Here is a 21,088-nt window from a genome sequence, read left to right as displayed (position 1 = left end):
TAGTAATAAGATAGTTCCTCCTAAGAGTTTTCTTGTATACTTTGCATGAATTTGGATGGGAAAATTCACAATATAAGAAAATAAAGCCATTCCAGTGGAAGGCTTATTGAATAGGATATTTTAAGGACAAAACTCAGATAGGAAAGTCTAATTTTCTTTCTTTTTTTAACTCCTTCATTCTGCCAGGTGATAAAAGAACAGTTAAGTCAGAGCCAGGGAAAATTAGAAACTTCGGTTTTAAATCCATACAACTCATTGTTTTTTTTCAAATATTCCTTGGAATAACACCAAACATTTGAGAAAAAATGTATAAGTTATACCTCCTTTAATCTATTCTTCTGATGAATAGCATTCTAGAATTTTCTAAAGTTATATGTCTTGAATTCTTGAGATAATCCAACTTGATCGTGATGTATCTAATATTTATTTAGAATTCTTAAATTTATATTCATAAGTAAAGTTGGCCTGCAATTTTTTTTCTTATACAATCCTTGTCTGGTTGCTATCATGATTATATTAAACCCACAGAGTATGGTAAGGGATATTCCCTTTTTTCTATTTTCTGGAAGAGATTTCAAAAGATTAGAATAAACTTTTCTTTGCAAATTTTGTAGAATGCATCAATAAAACTATCTGAGATTTGATGTTTCCTTTATGGGAAAATTTCTTTGTCAGTGTTCTTAATAGGTTGTTGAACTACTTCTAAAGTTTGTATATTTTTTTTTCTAAATTTTCAAACTTACTGGCATAAAATTAATCAAAATTATGTTTTATACATTTTCCTGAATATGAAATCATTTTATTTTTCCATTGATAACATTGTTTATTTGTGCCATCTTTAATCTTTATCAAGCTTGCTAGCAGTTTGTGTATTTTAGTAGTCTTTTCAAAGAACCAAAGACTTTGTAAATCTTATTATATTTTATATTTTCTAAAACTTAAATTTGCTTTTAACTTTTATTCCTCCTTAAATATTTTTTTCTAAGCTCGCAAGTACAGCTCATTTATTCTTTCCTAATATAAACATTTAAGGCTACATATTTTTTACTAAAAACTACTCTTGCTGGTTTGCTCATATTTTAATATGTAATAATTTTAATATTTTTAGTTATAAATCTTTGTAGTATACAATTTAACTTCTCCTTTCCAAGTATATGAAATTTTTTTTGCATGTCTTTCATTGTTTACTTTTTATTTTAAGTTATGTTTAGAGAACATGCTTTGCATGAGAACAATTTGAAATTTGTCAAGCTTTGCCACAAGACCCAGATTGTAGTCAGTTTTTGTAAATAAGCACTGATAAGTATTTAAACAGATATGTCTAGCCAATTTAACTTTTTATATTAAAGTTAAGAATACTTTACCTTCTAGTGAAGGAAGACAGAACTGGATAAATAGACAGTGAGATATGTGGTACAGCAGATAACAGTGTCCTAGGCAGAAATACAAAGCTGGAAGTCTTACCACGCGGCGTTAGTGGTAAAGAACCTGCCTGCCAGTGCAGGAGACATAAGAGACAAAGTTTCCATCCCTGGGTCCCGAAGGTCCCCTAGAGAAGGAAATGCCAACCGACTCCAGTGTTCTTGCCCGGAGAATTCCACGGACAGAGAAGCCTGGAAGGCTACAGTCCACAGGGCTGTGGAAAGTCGGACTCGACAGAAGTGACTGAGCATGCACACACGCAAGGGAATAGCGGGGTAAAGGATAGCCTCACTGGGGAGACAACCTGAGGAATGAGAGGATGCCAGCTGTGCCAGTTTCTGAGCGAAGAAGGGCCTTTCAGGGAGAGGAAACAGCCAGGATGGGAGATAAGAATCTGCTTGGCATGTACAAAGAACAACCCAGATCCCCTGTGGCTAAGGCAGCGTGAGTGAGGCCTGGACGGGGAGGCTGGGAAGTTAGGGAGGCAGGGTGGGACCAGTTGTTTTTGGATTTGTAGGTTGCTCTAAGGACTTTACATCAAGGCTGTACATTGTCACCCTGCTTATTTAACTTCTATGCAGAGTACACACGAGAAACTCTGGGCTGGAAGAAGCACAGCTGGAATCAAGATTACCAGGAGAAATATCAATAACCTCAGCTATGCAGATGACACCACCCTTATGGCAGAAAGTGAAGAAGAACTAAAAAGCCTCTTGATGAAAGTGAAAGAGGAGAGTGAAAAAGTTGGCTTAAAGCTCAACATTCAGAAAACGAAGATCATGGCATCTGGTCCCATCACTTCATGGGAAATAGATGGGGAAACAGTGGAAACAGTGTCAGACTTTATTTTTGGGGGCTCCAAAATCACTGCAGATGCTGACTGCAGCCATGAAATTAAAAGACGCTTACTCCTTGGACACGACTGAGTGAGAACTGAACTGCACTGAACTCCTTGGAAGGAAAGTTATGACCAACCTAGATAGCATATTCAAAAGCAGAGATGTTACTTTGCCAACAAAGGTCTGTCTAGTTAAGGCTATGGTTTTTCCAGTGGTCATGTATGGATGTGAGAGTTGGACTGTGAAGAAAGCTGAGCACCAAAGAATTGATGCTTTTGAACTCTGGTGTTGGAGAAGACTCTTGAGAGTCCCTTGGACTGCAAGGAGATCCCACCAGTCCATTCTAAAGGAGGTAAGCCCTGGGTGTTCATTGGAAGGCTGAAACTCCAGTACTTTGGCCACCTGATGCGAAGAGCTGACTCATTTGAAAAGACTCTGATGCTGGGAGGGATTGGGGGCAGGAGGAAAAGAGGATGACAGAAGATGAGATGGCTGGACGGCATCACCGACTCGATGGACACTCGAGTTTGAGTGAACTCCAGGAGTTGGTGATGGACAGGGAGGCCTGGCGTGCTGCGATTCATGGGGTCGCAAAGAATCGGACACAATTGAGCGACTGAACTGAACTGAACTAAGGACTTTGCCTTTTATTTTGAGTGAGCCAGGAAACCCCTGGAGAACTGCGAGAACTGTGATAGGACTGATTTAAGGTTTTAAAAGCTCCCTCTGTTGAAGTCATGGTCAGAGACTTGATGAAAGACAAGTGAGAAAGCCACATTTAGTTCACTTAGTTTCATCTGTTGAATTTAGTAAGGGAGTATTAGGGTTTGGAACTGTGCTAGCTATTGTGACACACTGTTTCATTTAATTTTCAACTGCTTTGTAAGGCAGATCTAATAATAATGACAGTTAACATTTATTGACCAGTTACAATGTACTATGCACTATTCTATGCACTTTAATCATTTAATCCACCCCCAAAACAAAGAGATACATGGCATTATTGTCCTCATTTTACAAATGAAAGCCACAAAGAGTTCACAAAAGGTTAGGATAATCATTTCCTTGTAAATCTGAGAGATTCAATTAATTGTCTGAGGTCCCCTGGCTCAGTCGGGGGAGCCTGGCTGCAAACCTTTACCTCTTAGGCACTTCACAACATTGCATAGCTTACAATAAGCCTGACTTTGTGGATAAAGAAATTTGGGCTCAATGAGGTTAAAAAAGTTGCCAAATTCACATCTTCTTAAGTGATGGATGGATATGTAATTTGAACGAGGTCTATCTGACTCCTAAGCCCAGTCTTCTGGTGGTGGGTGGTACCATCTGATAATCTCTCTCCAGAGCTCTCTCGGGCTTCCCTTGTGGCTCTGTTGCTAAAGAATCCGCCTGCAATGTGGGAGACCTGGGTTCAATCCCTGGCTACCCACTCCGATATTCTGGCCTGGAGAATTCCATGGACTGTATAGTCCATGGGGTCACAAAAAGTCAGACATGACTGAGCGACTTTCACTTCACTTCCCTTCACAGAGCTCTCTTAGCTATGAGGGAGCTGGAGAGTGAGAGAAGGTCAATGGCTTCATCTTAGGATAGAAACGCCAGAACATTCTGCAGGTTGTGTGTTGCTTTCTTTCCTTCCACTCTGTCCTTCAGATGAAGCTATTATACTCTCAGTAACACTTGATGTACTTGTCTCTTTCTGTTCCTTGAAAACAATGACCAGGTCTTACCCTTCTTTGTATCTCAAGCACCTAACAGGGTGCTAGGCAGTAGGTGTATAATCAATATTTGTGGAATGCTAAATGATCGCTTAAACTTTTTCCTGGACAGGAAGAACCAGATACATCAGGGCTTAACCTAACACACATGTGAGAGATATTAACTCTCCCAGTGTCATGTAGGGTGCCCCCTCTTAGCCAATATGTTTCATCATGACTGACAAGGTAAGAAAGTATGTAGTCAAAATATACAAATTGTTGAAACAATGTTCAGAGAAAAAAATAAATAGCTCTATAAGTAAACAAATGTTGAGTTTTAACTTTCATAAGTATTTAAACAAAGGTATCAAAAAAGTTGGTCTTTTAGAAACAACTTTTTAATAATAGGGCCACATTGGCATAGTTAATGGCAAGCAGTAGGTAAATATAACAGGAACAGAAAGAATAAATCCAAATTTAATGGGATATACATGTATATCAGTAATACTATATGGAAATTCATCAGATTTAGCAGTTGTCCCCTTCTGTCCTCATCTCCTCTGGCAGAAAAAAATAAAAGAGCCCTAAAACATTTTAATTGTTAAAGGGAGGGAAATAAAGAGTATGGCTGACAGCGATTTAAAATGAGGGAAACTCAATGCATCATTTTGCTTTCGTGGTTTTGAATGAAAGGACATGTCATATTTTGCATTAAATCTCTAAGTGAACCACATCACTGTCAAGAATGTGGGGTGAGCTGGGTATGCAGTAGAAGTCAAATTACAAAGGAAAATCTTCATTCTCTTCAGAGAATCTCTTGAGGTTTTAGATAATCTCTTTCTCAACTCTCACATCTTCTTCCACCCGAAGGTGGAGGCGTGGGGGAAAGTGGATTGTTTCCTTGGTAGAAGTCATCTTAGTCGCTCTTCTGTACTCAAGACTATCCCGTAGGAGGTTAGAGACTGAGGGCAAATCACAGCCTGTGCCTGTTCCCTCTCTGGTGTCTTGTTCCCTCTCCACAGGCCTTCCTGAACCCATGCGGATAAACAGGACACTTGGGTTTACGTTAAATCTCAAGAAGAATCTTGAGAGAGACACATTACAACAAAATAAATCATAGTATCAATTATATGCATTTTTAAGAAAACTGGTGATTTTTTTTAGCACTGCCTCCCTTTACTCCCACCCCTTCTCTTGGAGTATTAGCATTTTTGGCCTTTAGAAAGGTAGGGAAATGACAAAGCCCTGCTCAGGGCAGTGATTGTCATTAAGCATAGCCTGAGGAGGGCTTCCCTGGTGGCTCAGATGATAAAGAATCTGCCTGCAATGCAGGAGACATGGGTTTGATCCCTGGGTTGGGAAGATCCCCTCGAGAAGGGAGTGGGTATCCACTCCAGTATTCCTACCTGGAAAATTCCATGAACAGAGGAGCCTGGCGGGCTACAGTCTATGGGGTCACAAAGAGTTGCACACAGCTTAGCCACTGAACAGCAATAACAACCACAGCCTGAGGAGGATATAAAATGTTAGTGAAGAATATGAGCTCTGGTTTGATGGAACCAGTTTTGGATTCTCTTCTTTACTGTGTGGCCTTGAACAAATCACTTAATATCTCTGAGCTCTAGTTTCCTTAGAAGTTAGTTCAGTATAATGTTGCCTATCTCATGGGGGTTATTTGAGAGTATTAAATAAGAGTATTCTGTAAAGATTGAAGCGTGCTACATTACAAATGGTCAAGAAATGGTAGGTGTTCATATTATTGTTACTATGACATTTTATTTGTTCAATACAAATTATTAATTAATTATTAATTCAGAAATTATACTGACTGGACTCGTTTTAAATTTTGACTACAAAGCTCAAATGGCTCAAAATTCTGAGAATTCTATCTCATTTCCGTGGTTATTTCATTCTCCCTCTCTCCAATTTTGCTATCAAATAACATTCTCCCTTCTCAAATCTCAAACATCTCCCCCTGCTACACACACAGTCACACTCACACTCAACTGATACTCACACTCAGACCTAAGTTCATAAGACAATATGTACGTGCTTAGTCACTCAGTCTGCTGCTGCTGCTGCTGCTAAGTCGCTTCTGTCGTGTCCGACTCTGTGCGCCCCATAGATGGCAGCCCACCAGGTTTCCCCATCCCTGGGATTCTCCAGGCAAGAACACTGGAGGGGGTTGCCATTTCCTTCTCCAATGCATGAAAGTGAAAAGTGAAAGTGAAGTCGCTCAGTCGTGTCCGACTCTTTGAGACCCCCTGGACTGCAGCCTACTAGACTCCTCCGTCCATGGGATTTTCCAGGCAAGAGTACTGGAGTGGGGTGCCATTGCCTTCTCCAAAGTCGCTCAGTCTAATAAAAACAATAAATGCAATTAAAGCTACCCTCCTTGTTGTTACCAAATCCACTCACCTGCCTATACACCTATTCATGAACTTTGTGCATACTTAGTCATTAGATCATGTCTGAGTCTTTGTGACCCCATGGACAATAGCCAGCCAGGCTCCACTGTCCATGGGATTTCCCAGGCAAGAATACTGGAGGGGGTTGCCACTTCCTCTTCCAGGGGATCTTCCTGACCCAGGGATTAAACTCACATCTCCTATGACTCCTGTGTTGGCAAGGCAATTCTTTACCACTGAGACATCTGAGAAGCCATTCATGAACTTTACCTTCCTCCCATTTTTAGTGGAAGAAATGTTCCTGCTTCTCGGGTGACCTTTCCTGAGTTTGGAGCCCATCCTCTCTGGCCTTCTGAGGACCTCATTCTTGTCTCCTGCATTGGCTATACTTCCTCTAAGAGGATTTCCAGTGCTGAAGTGTCTGAGGCCTCTTTCCTTCTCTACATTATCTACCTGAATGAGTTCATCTAGTCTCATGGTTTATATATCAACTATGCTCTAATGACTAACCTGCAGTGTTCCTCATCTCAGTAAACATTACCAACACCCACCTAGTTTCTCAGGCCCCAAACCTAAGAGCCTACATCTGATCTGTCTACAAGTCCCGTACAGTTTACCAGCTACCTCCAAATATATCTTAGTCTAAGACCTTCTTACAACCTCCATTGCTACCACTGGGGTCAAACCACCATCATTTCTCTCTAAATCAGAGTTTTTCAGACTCAGCACTACTAACATTTCGACCAAATAATTCTTTGTCTTGGGGGCTGTCCTGTGCATTGGAGGCTGTTTAGCAGCATCCTTGGCCTCTACCTACTATACTGCTGTAGCACTCCAGCCCCGCAGCTGTGAAAACCAAAAATCCCTCCAGCATTGCCAAATGCCCTTTGAGAGCTTGGGAGTACAAGATCACTCCCAACTGAGACCATTGTTCTATTATTGACAGCACTCTCTTCACTAGACTCCCAGCTCCACCATTGTCCTTCTAAAATCTACACTGCACACAGCAGCCAGAGGAATATTATTAAGGTCACAAATCATATCATATCCAGCCCTGGTTCAACACAGTTCAGTGGCTTCCTCTGTACTTAGAAATCAGCTCGAGCTTCTGACATCATCTTCTGTTCTCACCATCAGTCACTGATCTAAAGTCACTTTGGACTTCTTACTGTCCCTCAAACTTGCCAAGTTAATTCCCATCTCAGGGTCTTTGACTGTGATGTTTCCTGCTTGAAACTCTCTTCTTATAGATCATGCATGGTTACATCTCATCATTCAAGCCATGTCTCAAATGTCTTCTCCAGCTTTCCCTGAACCCCCGATGAAAGAAGTCCCCTAACACTGCCTTTTAGGGCTTCCCTGGTGGCTCAGAGGTAAAGAATCTACCCACAGTGAAAGAGATGCAAGTTTGATCCTTGGGTCAGGAAGATCCCCTGGAGAAGGAAATGGCAACCCACTCCAGTATTCTTGCCTGGGAAATTTCATGGACAGAGGAGCCTGGTGAGTTACAGTCCAGTCAGTCAGTCAGTTCAGTCGCTCAGTTGTTTTCAACTCTTTGCAACTCCATGGACTGCACCACGCCAGGCTTCTCTGTCCATCACCAACTCCCAGAGCTTGCTCAAACTCATGTCCATCGAGTTGGTGATGCCAGCCAACCATCTCATCCTCTGTCATCCCCTTCTCCTCCTGCCTTCAATCTTTCCCAGCATCAGGGTCTTTGCCAGTGAGTCAGTTCTTCACATCAGGTGGCCAAAATATTGGAGTTTCAGCTTCAGCATCAGTCTTCTAATGAATATTCAGGACTTGTTTCCTTTAGGATTGACTGGTTTGATCTCCTTGCAGTCCAAACGACTCTGAAGAGTTTTCTCCAACACTACAGTTCAAAAGCATCAATTATTCAGTGCTCAGCTTTCTTATGGTCTAACTCTCACAATCCATACATGACTACTGGAAAAACCATAGCTTTGACTATGTAGACCTTTGACAGCAGAGATGGCTACAGTCCATGGGAGTTGTAAAAAGTTGGAGATGACTTAGCAACTAAACAACAACAAAAGCTGCTTTCCACCAAATTACTCCATTTTATTTTCTTTTTCAGTACCAGAATTATACTGTTCATTTATTTTCACCTATTTATTGACTGCTAGCTAAATGTCAATTCCATGAGAGGAGGAACTTTCTTTGGTTTTGCTCACCACTGTGTCCTTAATTTCTTGAAAAGTATCTGACTAAAATAAGCTTTTGGAAAATACTAACTATCAAATTGTTAACTAATTGACTGATTAAATACACATATGATGCAGGTACTGGGTTTTGGGCTTTGGTTAGAAAAATGAAAAATGAGTCACAGTTCTTGCCTTCAAGGAGCTTGGTGCAATGGGGGTGTCAGAGAAATACAATAATTGCAATACAGAATAGTATAACAGGAAGAAGTTCAAGGATTATAACAGAATTAGTGTCAGAAGCATTTAACTCAGACCTGAGGCAGCCAGAGAAGACTTCCCAGAGTGGGTGGCATGAAAGAATGAGTTGAAAAGGATGAGTCAAAATGAGCTATGTGAGCGGGTGTTGTGGACTGAATAGTGTCCTCCCAGGATTTTATTTGGTAATGCCATACCCCTTGGAGCTCTGCATGTGATTGTATTTAGAGTTAGGACTTTTAATGGGATAATTAAGTCAAAATGAGGCCATTAGGTAGAGCCATTAATCCAATCTTACAGATGTCCTTCTAAGAAAGAAGAGAAAACATGGACACCCAAAAAGACACCAGGGATGCATGAGCACAGAGGGAAGATTATGTGAGAACACAATGAGAAGACGGCTATCTGCAAGTCAAGGAGAGAGACTTCAAAAGAAACAGCCCTGCCCACACCGTGATCGTGACAATTTCAGCCTCTGAAACTGTGATAAAATGTATTCCCATTGTTCAAGTTACCCAGTCCATAGTACTTTATTATGACTACCTTAGCAAACTGATCCTGTGGGGCTGTGGGGCTCAGGAAGAAAAGCCCCTGGGAAGAAAAGCATGTGGGTGTGGAATGGAAGCTAGGTGGCTGCAAGAGAAGAGGCTAGAGACATAAGCAGGGTGAGTTCTTGGAGCCTAGCTGAGAAATTGAGCGGCATAGGGGAGGGTCTTGGGAACACTGAAAAGCCTAGGCAGCCAAATAAGATTTGCCTCTAAGAGAGAGAACTTAGGTGGTGCCATAATAAATAAAATTTACTAGAGCAATCCTGGAGACCCTAAGAACAACAGCCAGGCATATGGCCCTGGAACCCAACAGACCAATGTGCCGATCCTGGCTCTGCCATTTAAAAGCCTTGTAAACTTGGGAAATTCCTTCTCTTCCTTTTTTTTATTTCCTCATGTGTAATTTAAGGCATAATCATTTTCATCCGGTGGGGTGATATGAGGATTAAATAAACAGTTTATACAAAACACTTGGCAGAATACCAAGTGTAAACATGAATTGTTACTGGTTGCTAAAATATCTAAGGCAATCATAGTAAAATGGAAAAAAAGGGACAAACTCGAGCAGTCTTCAAGATAGTTACTCTGGAAAATTTGGCAGTTATTTTTATATTTGGGAGCTTTAATTTGGGGAGATTTGGATTGCAGTGTCGTTCACCCAAATGGGGAACATAAGAGAAGCAGCAGAGGGGAAGAGAATAAATTTAATTGGGGGATACACTGAGTCTGAGGGATCCCTGGTATATTTAAGAAGAGTTGTGGATAGCTGAACATAGGGACTTAGGATCAGGAAAGAGCCTTCAGCTAAAGATGTAGATTAGATTGACAGGACAATCCAGAGAAAGAACGCAGAATGAGAGCAGCTATATAGGGTAGTTAGAACTCCAGGGACCCATCCAGAGACATGAGATGAAGTAGGAACCACAAAGACATGAGAAAAAGAAAGAGGCCAAAGGGGAAAAGAAGCTTTAAAAAGAGAGTAGTCAACAGTACAAAAGCCAAAGAGAAATTAAATGAAGTAAGGACCGAGATACACTCTGGTCAGCGTCCTGCCTGGACACCAGACATAACTTGGGAAAGGATGGTTTTGTGGAAGCACGGGGTACAAACCTCACTGTAGTGGAGCGGAGAACAAATGAGAGCTAGGAAGCGAATACCGTGAGCCTTCTGAAGGAAAATAGAGACGACTACTTGCAGAAGGAAACTCCTTTTGCTTCCTCTTCCCTCATAATTCCCTATTTTCCATCACCCTAACTTCCCTTTCATCCAGAGATTCTTATTTAATATAATTTTATTTATTTATTTTATCTATGCTGGGAAGGGCATAGGCTCAATAGTTGTGGCACACAGGCTTAATTTCTCCGCAGCATGTGGGATCTTCCCAGGTCAGGGATTGAACCCATGTCTCCTGCATTGGCAGGTGGATTCTTTATCACTCAACCACCAGGGAAGCTTAACCTTCCAGAGGTTCTTAACCTTGGGTCCATAGACCCCTTCAGGTGGTTTATGAATAGAATTTAAGGGGCCTATATATTTTAAAAGGAAAAAAAAATTATGACTTTAATTCTACTAGCCTGAAATTTAGCATTTTCATCAACTATGAATGTAGGCAAAAACCACAAAAGATTAGCAGTGCCTGTGACTGTCAAAAATATATTTTCATATCATATTACAGTTGTCACAGATTTCTTAAAATATCATTTATACTCACTACTTTTAAGAAATTATGGTAGTCATCAAACCTACTGCTAAATCTTATTAATAAATTGTTTAAGCCGATTTTGAAAACTGTATTTATATGTAATTAGTTTCCCTTGTAATCTTACATGTTTTGTTTTATGTTCTTTAAAAACATTTTTCCAAGAAGGGATCTGTAGTCTTCCCCAGGTGTCAAAGAATTTTTGGTACTAAAAAGTTAAGACTGCTCTTTGCCGCATCTACTGTGAGAATGAAGCCTTTTCTCAGCAATCAGACTGTCGACATTCCAGAAAAATGTCGATGTTACTCTGAAGGGACGGACAGTTATTGTGAAGGACCCCAGAGGCACCCTGTAGAGGGACTTCAATCACATCAATGTAGAGCTGAGTCTCTTTGGAAAGAAAAAAAAGAGGCTCTGGGTTGACAAATGGTTCGGAAACAGAAAGGAACTGGCAACTGTTCACATGATCTGTAGTCATGTACAGAGCATGATCAAGGGTGTTACACTGGGTTTCCATTACAAGATGAGGTCTGTGTATGCCCACTTCCCCATCAACTTTGTTATTCAGAAGAATGGTTTTCTTGTTGAGATGCTATGTTGGGGATGAAAAATACATCTGTAGGATTCGAATGAGGCCAGGGGTTGCTTGTTCAGTATCTCAAGTCCAGGAAGATGAGTTGATTCTTGAAAGAAATGTCATTGAACTTGTGTCAAATTCAGGTGCTTTGATTCAGCAAGCCACCACAGTTAAAAACAACGATTTCAGAAAATTTTTGGATGGCATCTATGTTTCTTAAAAAGGAACAATTCAGCAGGCTGACTAATAAGATCTGAGTGGTCCGGCTGCAGAAACAGCAAGATGCCAGATGGTTCTATGGACTCCACTGTGGTATTTTCAAGAGGCAATAAAACACCTTCGATTTTTTTAAAAAAGTTAAGCCTTCCTGCTAGTCCATCACAGAAGCCATCTACTGCTCCATTATCCTGTTTTTGGATTCTGTATGCTGCTGCCCTTTTTCCAGCAAGCCACAATTGTCCTAAATGTTCCTCCAGGGAAAATAGCCATTTGCCTCTATGCACTTTCCTATTGACTCAACTAACTATTGGTCCTTTAACTTTTCACCTGGTTATTGAAAAACCACTGTGTTGGAAATGGCAAAATTGATTCAAGGGTTTAATCACTTGCTTGCTTACCACCAACAAACATTTTTGAGTACAAGGTACTATGTTACATACTTAGAGATGCAGCGCTCGACACTCCTAGTTTGGGGAGTGGTCAAAAGAGAAGAAAGATAGATCTTTTACATAAACAGTTATAAGACAACATGGCGATTGCTTTATGTAGATCATGGAACATTTTATGGTATATGAGATCCCAGAGGAAGGCTTCATGCAAGAAATGACATTGACAATAAAGAGAATGCTATTAAAAGACTGAGTTTGCCAAAACTATGCAAATAATGTTTGTGAAGCTGTTGCTCCATTTTCCAAAAATCTTTGAAACATTAAACATAATGAAATAAGAGTGATTTCTTTTCGATTTTAATATGTACATTTAATTATCATACTTGATTAGAGCTGATAAAAAAAGGAGGAAAAGATTGAATATTTCAAACCTCCTCCTCCTTTTAAGAATATGTGTATATATAGAGAGAGAGAGAGAGAGAGAGGAAAAAATGTTCATAACCATTACAAATGAAAGCAGCAGGAAAATATTAAGAAAGCATTTTGATATGAAGAGTTGTCAGTTTTTCATAGATGAGTGCATGACACCTGCTGGCCAAATTATATAATTTCCCTCTCCAAAGGAATGGAGAGTAATAAAGTTAATTAACACTGCTTCCCTGCTTAGGGTTCATATATTAGATTTTCTCTAATCATCCTTAATCAGCAAGTAAGATTTTTTTGGAATGGTGAATCGAGTCCTTTTTTTGTTTTGTTTTGTTTTTGTCTTGAGCTCAAGAAGGTTTAAAATTTTTATTTAATTCAGTGTCTTTCACTGTAAGTTAAATGAAATTTGGAGAAAAGTAATCCTACTCAGGGCTTTCCAGGTGGCTCAGAGGTAAAGAATCCTCCTTCCAAGCAGGAGATGTAAGTGTGATCCCGGGGTCAGGAAGATCCCCTGGAGGAGCAAACGGCAACCCATTCCAGTATTCTTGCCTCGGAAATCTCATGGACAGAGGAGCCTGGCAGACTACAGTCCATGGGGTCACAAAGAGTCGGACAGGACTTAGCGACTAAGCAGCAGCGGTCCGCACTTGAGATCACACACAGGTGGCTTGGCCAGCTAACACTAGCACCGGGTTTCTGTTCTACATTCCCAGACTAGGCAAACTATTCCAAGGCGAGGTTCAGGTTGTTAACTTCTCTGTCTCTTGTTATTTGACTCAACTCCTCATAAAGTTTACTATTTATGAAATTATTAAGACACATACAATTATTATTGTATGTGCCCAATGTCTTTTAACTTTTTAAAAAGTCTGGTTTATTGAGGTAAAATTTACATAAAATTCACCAATTTTAAGTTTGTAGTTTTGTGAGTTTTGATAAGTGTACATAGTACCATTAACACCGTCACCATCAAGATCTAGAATATTTTTATCATCCCCTAAATTGTCCTCATGTTCTTTTATAGTCAACCTCTTCGCTACTCCCAGGCTCTGGCACCCAGTGATCGGTATTCTATCTCTACAGTTTTGCCTCTTCCAGAAGGTCTGTGTGTTTTCATATACACGAAATCATATAGTGAGTAGCTTTGTGTCAGTCTTCCTTCACTTGGCTTAGTGATTTGATATTCTACCATGTTGTTGCATGTATCAGTCTTTGGTTCCTCTTTATTGCTAAGTAGCATTCTGTCTTTGGAGAAGGCAATGGGGCAATGGCAGCCCACTCCAGCACTCTTGCCTGGAGAATCCCATGGACGGAGGAGCCTGGTAGGCTACAGCCCCTGGGGTTGCTAAGAGTCGGATACCACTGACGTGACTTAGCAGCAGCAGCAGCAGCAGCAGCATTCTGTCTCATGGGTAAACCACAGTATATTTATCCCTTAACTACCTGATGGAAATGAGTTGTTTCCTGCTTTTAATGATTATGATTAAATTGTGATAAACAGTTTTATGCATGTCTTTGTGTAAATACATATTTTCATATTTATTGGGTAAATACTCAGGCATGGAATTACTAGGTTACACGGTAACTGCACATTTACTTTATTAAAAAAAAAAAAAAACCTGACTTTTGCTTTATAAAAGTGGTTTTACATGTATTTCTTTACTTTATCCTTATTTTAGCTTTATTCTAGTTGTGTCCCAAACGACACAACTTTGTTGTAGATTTGTTGTAGAAATCTTTTGTACAAAATATAGCTTGAGTTCCATGTGTGACAAATATGCAACAAGAAGCCTCTTTTTACACAGTGTCACGAAATAGCATTTTTAGAAGAGTGGAGAATTGCATAAAGGAAAGAATATAGACTTTGAATCATCTGAGGTCTGTCACCTTGACTTTCTGCATAACTTTTCTTTATTAGGCAAATTAACTAACCTCCCGGAACATCCTGAAAGGTGAGTGATACAGGTATATAGTTGCAGGCTGTCACAAAGATGCATACATGCATCGTAGACATTGCTGTTACTGCCATTAGATGAACAACTTTTGCTACAAGCTACATTCTAGAAAACAGATGGTATCACACAATATATATTTCAGGTTTCATTAGGAATTAATGTGTTTCTTCCGGAGCTATAAAAATGTCACCCAGAGACAAATGAGTTTCCTTCGGCTCTAGTGTCTGTGGCATGTGAGTTTTAAAATACTGTTATTCTTATGTTTTGGAGCTTCCCTGGTGGCTCAGATGGTAAAGAGTTTGCCTGCACTGTGGGAGACCTGGGGTTTGACCCCTGAGTTGGGAAAATCCCTGGAGAAAGGAATGGCTACTCACTCTAGTATTCTTGCTTGGAGAATCCCATGGACAGAGGAACCTGGCAAGCTACAGTCCACGGGGTCACAAAGAGTTGAACACGACTGAGAGACTGACACATATACATTCTTATGCTTTACAGATTAGCATTTTGTACTTAATTAAGATTATGTCTTTTGTATGTCACTGAGAAATGTTAATGTCACATAAATTATGATGATAATAACAATGTGTTATAACTTACATAATACAATTTACCTAGGCAAGGGCCCATTTTAACTTCATATCTTTTTAAGGATTGGTTTTTTATCTATAGCTCCACCTAGGAAGATATTCTTAATCAAACACATTGACAGTAGGTTTTTTAAACTGCTATTTTAAGACTGTTTTCACTGGCAGGTATTTAATCTGCTAAAAAAAAAAAAAAGAAAAAGTTACTCAGTTAATTAGGTTGCACTGACATCTGCTGGTAAAACAGAAAATTTCATTAAAATCATGTTTCATTAATTTCAAAGGAATCAGATAGCTTACTTTAGTCTTTAAAACTTGTATTTGCATTCTGGGTTTAACAGGTTAACGGCTGTATATCTGATTCATACTTCAATTTGATTCAAGTGATTTGTCAACCTGTTGTAAATTTTGAGGGAATCTTCCTAAAGGACGTAGCAACAGATGCTTAGTTATGAAGTAAAATATCTTTTAAGTCATAAATTCTTCCAGTGTTTACCACTGAACAATTACATCATCAACTTCTTTTTCATCCCATCATCATGATGATTTCTTTTGATCTGAAATCAGTACAACAGTAGTGATGTTTATTAAGTTAGTTTTCGCTTTGAGAAAGAATTCCTAGGAAAATAGGCTTATGGTGTAGGGAAGGTTGTAAGCTACAGCAGAGCTAAACTTTAGGGGATTAGTATAACATAATTCCTTTAAAACATACCAATTCAACAATGATTCAGGGTCACAGAATTTTATAAATGGAAAGAAATTTCCTAACCACTTAATTCACCCATGTCTTTTGTAGATGTGGAAACTGAGCCCCAGATAAATTTACGTAATTCATTACCTAGCTATATGAGAAAAATGTTTCTTAATTCTCTCATTCCAGGATTCTTTCCTATATAAATTGTCTTGACTAGTTGTTTATTGTTTGTTGAAACCAAAAATGCTTGAACATACACAAATATGATTATTTGAAAATTTGTACTTAGTTTATTTTCTCTAACTAGACATGTATTTTGAAAATACATACTGTATTATGTAATATTGTTTTGTAGTTCTTCACAAATGTATATGTATTCATAACTTCTTCCTAGAAACTGAAACTCCACTGTCTATTTCTTCAGATGTGAAAAAAGAAAAAGGCAAGTGGATCAAAAAAAAAAAAAAAAGAATCAAAAATAAACCTTAATCATGGAAACTTCTGGCTCTTTGATCATATTTGGGATCACACAACTATGCAGCACATGTCTTCAATTCTGTTCAGTTCAGGTGCTCAGTCGTGTCCAACTTTTTGCACCCCATGGACTGCAGCACGCCAGGTCTCCCTGTCCATCACCAACTCCCAGAGCTTACTAAAACTCATGTCCTTTGAAGCAGTGATGCCATCAACCATCTCATCCTCTCTCATCCCCTTGTCCTCCCACCTTCAATCTTTCCCAGCATCAGGGTCTTTTCCAATGAGTCATTTCTTCCCATCAGGTGGCCAAAGTATTGGAGTTTCAGCTTCAGCCATCAGTTCTTCCAATGAATATTCAGGACTGATTTCCTTTAGGATGCACTGGTTGGATCTCCTTGCAGTCCAAGGGACTCTCAAGAGTCTTCTCCAACACCACAGTTCAAAAGCATCAATTCTTTGGCGCTCAGCTTTCTTTATAGTCCAACCCTCACATCCATACTTGATCACTGGAAAAAGCATAGCTTTGACCATGTGGACTTTTGCTGTTAAATTAATGTCTCTGCTTTTTAATATGCTGTCTAGGTTGGTCATAACTTTTCTTCCAAGGAGCAAGCGTCTTTTAGTTTCATGGCTGTAGTCACCATATGCAGTGATTTTGGAGCTCCAAAAATAAAGTCTGTCACTGTTTCCATTGCTTCTCCATCTATTTTCCATGAAGTGATGCCATGATCATAGTTTTCTGAATGTTGAGTTTTAAGCCAACTTTTTACTTTCCTCTTTCAATTTCTTTTTTTTTTTCCCTCTTTCAATTTCAAGATGCTCTTTAGTTCTTCAGTTTCTGCCATAAGGGTGGTGTAATCTGCATATCTGAGGTTATTGATATTTCTCCCAGCAATCTTGATTCCAGCTTGTGCTTCATCCAGCCCAGCATTTCTCATGATGTACTCTGCATTAAGTTAAATAAGCAAGTGACAATATACAGCCTTAACGTACTCCTTTCCCTATTTGGAACCAGTCTGTTGTTCCATGTCCAGTTCTAACTGTTGCTTCAGATTTCTCAGGAGGTAGGTCAGGTGGTTTGGTATTCCCATCTCTTTAAGAATTTTCCACAGTTTGTTGTGACCCACACAGTCAAAGGCTTTGGCATAGTCAATAAAGCAGATGTTTTTCTGGAACTCTCTAATATAAACATGTTTCCGCCCTTAATTTTGTTCTAATAGGCACTGTTATATAAAATTTTAGCAATGCAACTTCCATTGTCATAAAAGTGTCATATACAAAAATCACCAAATATTCTATAATATGAGGCCATGTACATTTTTCCCTCAACTTCAACACTACTGACATTTGGGGATGGCTAATTCTTGTGGAGGGAGGGCTGCATCATCCTTCTTACATCCCAGTAGGCTGCTCCCATTTGTAACAACCAAATGTGTCTTCAGATACTGCTAATGACCCCAGGGGGGAAATGAGCCAAAGTGAAGAACCACTGCTGTAAATTAAAGCTGTTTCCTTCAGATTTATTTTTTTAAACTATTTAAAAGCATTCCAGTCAAAAATATGATCCTTTTTATTTCCAAATAAAAGAAATGTTGACATGTGAAATACAAAAGAGCCTCATGTCATCTCTAGTTTAAATACTTCATTTAAATACTTTATTCTGAACCAGAGCTAATAGAAAAGATTCCTTAAATTGTTTTTGATGCTTGCATATTTATTTTGCTTTTTTATGGTCTAAGGTATAATTTTGACACTGTTCGGAATTCCCAAACAAGTTTCTTTCATTCTCTGTTGAGCTGCTCTTTATCTGTAATGATTTTTAAAAAATTCTTTCATTTTCTTGATACTTTAAAGTTCTTCCTACACACTGTGCTCTTTGAAACAAAAAGCCATTGGTGAGATTTTAGGGCAGGTATTTTCAGCCCCATTCAGCAGATGAGGAAATTTAGTGGGTCCAGGACTCAGTGCACTCAGTTTCCAATGAATTAAATGTTCTTTGTGTTTCATCCACAATAGGTATATTTTTTAAATATTGCAGAGTGAAGTCAGAAAGAGAAAAACACGTATCTTATATAAATGCATATATGTGGAATCTATAAAAATGGTAGAGATGAACTTATTTGCAAAGCAGAAACAGAGACATGGGCAAAGAGAACTAATGTGTGGCCACCAAGAGGAAAGAAGGTGGGTGGGATGAATTGGGAGTTTGGGATTGACGTATATACACTACTGTGTATAAAGTGGATGGCTAATGAGAACCTAGTGTAAAGCACAGGGAACTCTATTTGATACTCTGGAGACCTAAATGGAAAGGAAACCCCTCAAAAGAGGGGATATATGTATATGTATAGCTGATTGACTTTGTTGTACAATAGAAATTAATACAACACTGTTACACAACTATACTCCAATAAAAATTTTAAAAAAAAGAAGGTACAGGCTTGAAATGTGCAGAGGTGGAGGCTTATTATTTTTACTCCCAGAGAGAAAGCACGAAAGAATAATAAAAGTAAGAAACAAAAAAAAAAATTGGGTTTTATATTGACAGAACCTTCATGAAAGGAGAAGAGGTGGAAGGGGAGAAAGTTGGGGAAACCCTAGCAGAAAAACAAAAACTGGCTTAAGAAATAGCATGGGAAAGAGGATGATCAGATCTCACCATCATGTCCTCCTGGGGACCAATGGGATTTGGCACCTCTCTCTTCCTCGTCCATGACAGCATTGTCCTCTACTCCATCCCCACTCCTTGCCACTCCTGCCTCCTACCCTGCCCTCTGCCACCACACGTGTGCATGCAGGTGTGTGTGTGTAGGCCTGTGTGCATGTGAACATGTACACACACACACAGCACACACACACACACATGCATACACATACTCCCTTATCCACTCCTGACTTTGTGGTCAAAGCCCTAGGTCTTTTTAAGAGGAATCAGTGTATTTTTTGTTGTTGTTGCTGCTTCCAAGTTTTTGGTTCCTGGGACCAGCAAAGAGCCAACAATTCATTGCCTATACTCTATCCTGGGAGCAAAGAACTTTTGGAAGCACTTCAGAAGATTCCCAAAGTTTATACTGTCCTGGAATATTTCATCTGACAGTTGATTGCCTGTTTTTCAGCCTTCTCAACATCGAGTTCTTAACATAGCCCAAGTCTTTCCAAATTCTGCAACATTTGAGTATTTTGTGGATGGAAAATGAAATTAAGAATATTTTAAATAATATGCAATGTTGGAAAGTCTGATGAGAAACGGGTGCTCTCGGATGCAGAAATACTGTAGCTATGGGAATGCTTCTGGGGGCATAAATATGTATTAAAACCCCTAAAATACAACTACTAAATGGATCCAGGCATTGGACTTTTTAGACTTGATTTTGAAGAAATCATTATAGGTATGCTCAAAAGTATTTGTTCAAGGCAAGGATGCTTGCCCAAATGTTAGAATAATAAGATATTATCTAACAGAATAGCAATATGATTGATTATATAAACTATGGTTTATCCATCCAATTAAATACCAAACAAATCATGCTATTAAAATGTATGCCTAGAAAAGTCAGAAGGAATAGACACAAAAATGTTTAGTGATTGTTAACATCGTAGGCTTTTAATTTCTTCTTTATACCATTCTGAATATCCCAAAATTGCTGGAATGAGTATGTACTGTCTTACTAAGAAGAGGGGCATTTGAGATAAAGAAAATGACATGAAAACTGTCATGGTTATGTAGAACACTGTTATGTAGAAATACTGTTATGTAGAAACAATTTCCCAAATATCTCACCTGGTGGATTCAGGGGCTTTTCTGATAACAGAATTAACTGCCCTTATTGTCAATGATGGGCTTCCCTGGTGGCTCAGTGGTCAATAATCCACCTGCAATGCAGGAGATGCAGGTTCAATCTCTGGGTTGGGAAGATTCCCTGCAGGAGAAAATAGCAACCTGCTCTGGTATTTCTGCCGGGATAATCCCACAGTCAGAGAAGCCTGGCAGGCTACAGTCCATGAGGTCCCAAAAGTCAGACATGAATAAGTATACACTCATTGTCCATACACATCTCAACAGCTTTCCTTTATTGACCATTTTAAAGTGGGCAAGTCTCTGTGCTTATATTTATACATGCTATCTCCTTTATTCCTTAAAACAAACCCCTATGTAGATATTATGCTCACCTTTGCCGATGAGGAAACTGAAGCTCCAAGAGGTTAAGTAAGTGTAAGATACAGGAAGGATTTGTGCCCAAGTACTCTACTGGAACACTTAACCTCTAAACTATGTTGCTTTTCCTATGTAGTTTTAAGCCTGAGCATCATCTTTGCTCCAGATCATCTGGAGTAAGAATAAGAGGCATGAAGGGAAAATTGTACATGTGTGCTAAGTGGCTTCAGTCATGTCTGACTCTTTGTGATCCTATAGACTGTAGCCTGTCAGGCTCCTCTGTCCATGGGATTCTCCAGGCAAGAATACTGGAGTGGGTTGCCGTGCCCTCCTCCGGGGGATCTTCCTGACACAGGAATAGAATCTGTGTCTCTTACTTCTCCTGCGTCGGCAGGCAGGTTCTTTACCATTAGTGCCACCTGTGTAGAAGTTTAGTCCCAAACAATGCAAGAGTCTTTGTAATACAGATTGAACTTCACTTTGTTTTCATATTTGCTCTACAACGTCTGAAAATATATGAGCAAATTAAGTGATGCTGAAGAACAGATGTTTAAGAATAGAAGATGAAAAAATCTGAG

General features: G+C 39.3%; 1 pseudogene; it reads left to right on the top strand.

The window, feature by feature from the left end:
• The first annotated feature begins 11,103 nt into the window (after window positions 1–11,103).
• LOC133244209 (large ribosomal subunit protein uL6-like) lies at window positions 11,104–16,170 on the top strand (annotated as a pseudogene).
• The last annotated feature ends 4,918 nt before the right edge of the window (window positions 16,171–21,088 follow it).

The sequence above is a fragment of the Bos javanicus genome, chromosome 3, assembly GCF_032452875.1.
Source record: "Bos javanicus breed banteng chromosome 3, ARS-OSU_banteng_1.0, whole genome shotgun sequence".
NCBI lineage: Eukaryota > Metazoa > Chordata > Mammalia > Artiodactyla > Bovidae > Bos > Bos javanicus.
Note: the sequence above shows the minus strand (reverse complement) of the source record. Positions and strands in the feature narration are given on the sequence as shown.